The sequence below is a fragment of the Meriones unguiculatus genome (genome assembly GCF_030254825.1).
Source record: "Meriones unguiculatus strain TT.TT164.6M chromosome 13 unlocalized genomic scaffold, Bangor_MerUng_6.1 Chr13_unordered_Scaffold_40, whole genome shotgun sequence".
NCBI lineage: Eukaryota > Metazoa > Chordata > Mammalia > Rodentia > Muridae > Meriones > Meriones unguiculatus.
The window spans coordinates 1,710,226-1,714,192 of record NW_026843649.1 but is presented as its reverse complement, the minus strand read 5'-3'; the positions used below and the strand labels follow the sequence as shown (position 1 = coordinate 1,714,192).

The 3,967-nt window shown below is 35.0% G+C and overlaps 1 pseudogene; it reads right to left on the bottom strand.

Annotated features, from left to right (window-relative positions):
• Positions 1 to 998: 998 nt before the first annotated feature.
• LOC132651177 (zinc finger protein 120-like) lies at positions 999 to 3,176 on the bottom strand (annotated as a pseudogene).
• Between the last annotated feature and the right edge of the window lie 791 nt (positions 3,177 to 3,967).

The following is a 3,967-nucleotide window of genomic DNA, read 5'->3' as shown; positions in this document are numbered from 1 at the left end:
GCTACCACCATTGTGATACTCTCAGAGATCTTCCTGGCTGGTGTTAGTTGACCATTCCCTACATATCCATCCACTGGACTAAAAGTTTCTTGTGTAAAGTGAGGCAATTGAAAACAGTAAATGTTGAAAATCAGGATTATCAATAAGTCTTCCGTAAACAGTATTATTATATAATACTGCTGAATGTAATTGATATTCACCATTTATTGTATTCTTTTTAAAAAATAAGTTTATTTACTTTAAATTCCAATTGTAATCACCCTCCCTTCTCTGCCCCATGACTACCCTCCATTCCTATTGCCCCTATTCCCTTTCTCCTCCAGAAAGGGGAGGTCATTTCCATTGAGCTAGTTTTACAGTTCTGTTGGATCTCAGTGGACCAAAGTGCACAAAGGCCTTTCCACATTGCTTATACTCAAAGAATTCCTCTCCAGTAAGGATACTTTTATGATGATGATGACTCTAGATTTGTGCAAGGCCTCACCATTTTAACACATTCATAAGTTCTCTTCAATATGAATCCTTTCATGATGATGAAAATTATACAAATATGGAATGGTTTCACCATGTAAAAAGCAGTCATAGGCTTTATGTCAATTAGGATTTCTTTCATGAGTGTTTAGATGATTCTGAAGTGCAAAAGTTTATTCACATTGGTTGCAGTCAGACAACTTCTTTCCAGTAGGTGTTCTTTTATGTATTAGGAGATGTTACGTGCAAAGGCTTTGCCACATAGTTATATTCATATGGTTTCCCTCCAGAATGTGTTCTTGTCTTAGGAGATGACTATTACATGCAAAGGTTTTATCACACTAATTACCCTCACGAGGCTTCTCTCCACTGTGTGTTTTTTCATGTTTTCGGAGACTACTCTGCTGTGCAAATGCTTTACCACACTCATTACATTCATAAGGTTTCTCTCCAGTGTGTGTTCTTTTATGCCGTATGAGATTACTGTTTTCTGCAAAGGCTTTACCACACTCGTTACATTCATAAGGTTTCTCTCCAGTGTGTGTTCTTTTATGGCATAAGAGAGTATTGTTTTCTGCAAGGGCTTTACCACACTGGTTACATTCATAAGGCTTCTCTCCAGTGTGTGTTCTTTTATGGCTTAAGAGATGATTGTTTTGTGCAAAGGCTTTACCACACTGGTTACATTCATAAGGTTTCTCTCCAGTGTGTGTTCTTTTATGCCGTGTGAGATTATTCTTTTTTGCAAAGGCTTTGCCACACTGGTTACATTCATAAAGTTTCTCTCCAGTATGTGTTTACACCGCATGAGATGACTGTTTTTTGCAAAGGCTTTACCACATTGATTGCATTTGTAAGACTTCTCTCCTGTGTGTGTTCTTTTATGCTGTATGAGAACAGTGATATAGGGGAAGGCTTTACCACATTTAAAGGGTTTCTCTCCAGTATGACTGCTTTCATGCCTGCAAAGAAAATTGGCACATGTGAAAGATTTACCACAGTCATTTCAGTACACTAATAAATATGTTTATCTATATGAATTAATTTCATAATTTGGTCTAATGGTAAAGAAGAATCAAATTTTAAAGTTTTATCACTTTATTTACATTCATGGTATTCCCCTTCATTATGGGTATTTTTGAAGATCCCTGTGATGGTAAGAGCATTGGTTATGTGGTGCACTTTTAGAGCACCATTTTTCTATAAGAGGTTTTCTCCTATATATGAAGAGTATTTAAGAATTCAGAGTTTTACCACAGCAATTCCATTTTCAAATTTTTGTACTCTATGAATGATACTTCATTTACAATGTAAATGACCAGGACCAGCAGAAGTTCCAAATTCCTAGTATTCATAGGTATTTTCAGCAGTATGAGTTTGCTGATGAATTCTCAGTGAAGATGAAAAACTAATTAACAGTATCCATTTATCACATTCAGAAAATTTACTAAAAGTGGGTGTACTACAAAATCAATTTTTCTTGGAGAAAGACAGGGACACTATTTCTTTCAATATCCCTATGCTCATGTGTCTTAGGAACATTTTCACATATGATATACCAGTTTAATTTACAAGAATAATAAAAGATTCCCACATTGAATTAATACAGTTTGTTTTCTGTTCATCATAAACATGTCATATAGGGATTAAGGTTTCTCCACAACAATATTCTTGATTCTCATAAGCTGCTCCTTTCAAAAAACTTTACAATGTTACTGCATGAAAATGAGTAACATTGGTTGTACTATGAAATTTTTGCTTATTAGAAGGTTTTGGACACATACTGATCACCAATTCAATGTGTATACCTCTTACAATATCTGAGTAGATAGAATGATACTAAACAGATTGGCAGTTCAAGTCAGTAGCTGTAATGTCCATATGATTCAAATGGTATTTTCTGTTACAACATTATTTTATTTTCTTCTATCTTAGGGGAGTGCCTTGCAAACACAAATCAGATACATGTCATTGAAGTACATGGAATTGTGAGATTTTAATGATCATCAGTACACTTAAAGCAGTGCTGTTTTTATGCTGTTGATTTTCTTTAAAACTTCCAGGACACAGCCAGGTGTGCTGGTACATGTCTTTAATCCCAGCACTTGTGGAAGCAGAAGCAGGCAGATCTGTGTGATTTTGAGGTCAGGCTGACCTAAAAAGCAAGTCTAAGTCAAGCCACAGCTACACAGAAAACAAAAAAAAATATTTAAAAAAATGAAAATAAAAAACAGCCAACAAACAAACAGGCAAACTAACTTCCAGGACACATTAAAATTTCTTAAGATTCATATCTGTATCAGCATGCAAATAAAGTTACCTTTTATTACTTGTAAAACTTTGAAAATGTTCTTCAATATTATGGTCTTCCCAATTGTAACCTAAAATATAGTACCAGAAAATATATATTATTGGAAATATATTATGATTAAGGCAAAACATAAATCACTATCTTCTGTGACCCTTAGAAGCATGCCTTATTTATTCACTTCATTCCTCCTCAGTCTCAATTGGAATTACAGAAGAGAATCAATAACAAAGTAAGAGTTGTCTCCTTATTTTAAAAGTGAAAGAAAATTTGCAGCCTTACCTATAGCAGTGAGGTTTTTACAGGTCTCTAGCATCACATCTTTGTAGAGTTGCTTCTGGGAAGGTTCAAGCAAAGCCCACTCTTCTTGGCTGAATTTCACATGCACATCATTGAAGGTCACTGAATTCTAAAATATGCCATACATTTGTATGGCAGAAACAGTGGCAACAATATAAATTTATATTTCATTGGCAATATAATCATATAATTCTAGTGCTTCTTCCATTTATATTCTGACACAGAAGTGCTAGTGTTATACAGTCGAGTGCTGTGCATCAGGTGAAGGAGGAGAGAAGAAATAGCCTAAAGGTTAGATTGTAAGGGAAACCAAAGGCATGCTTTGAAAACCTGTGTTAAAGGAGTTTCATTAGTTTGTAAGACATGAATATGAATTAGCCATGAGCTGGGTTCTTGAGTGATCTATGAATTGTCTTCAGTTACTTGGGCGAGTAGGTCAGGACCCTGTCATGAGACAGGTGGAAGGAAAAAACACAGTCATGATATTTTATCTAGCAACAAATGAGATGTGGCTATCAGGAGACAGTGAAGAGATGGGTGGCGTCAGTCAAAAGACAACATGGCACTGAATATCATGTTCTAACCATGCCTCAGTGAAGTGGCATATCAGTATGTGAAAAGGGGGGGCTCATATATTTGTGGAAGGGAAAGTGGAGTACAGTAAATACATGGATAAAAATAATGTGAGGTGGCAAACAACAACAATCATAGCTGATAAGATCATATTTGTGAGTGACCAGATAAAAGACATAGAACCCATGATTTTTATTTGAAAATTGTTTTGTATATTCTCCTTTCCAACTCATGTATAGTCTATAGTTGAAAAATAAAGATTAAAGCTTTTATATTAAAAAGGAAGTGCTAATGTTATCCATAAGTAATTCTTAG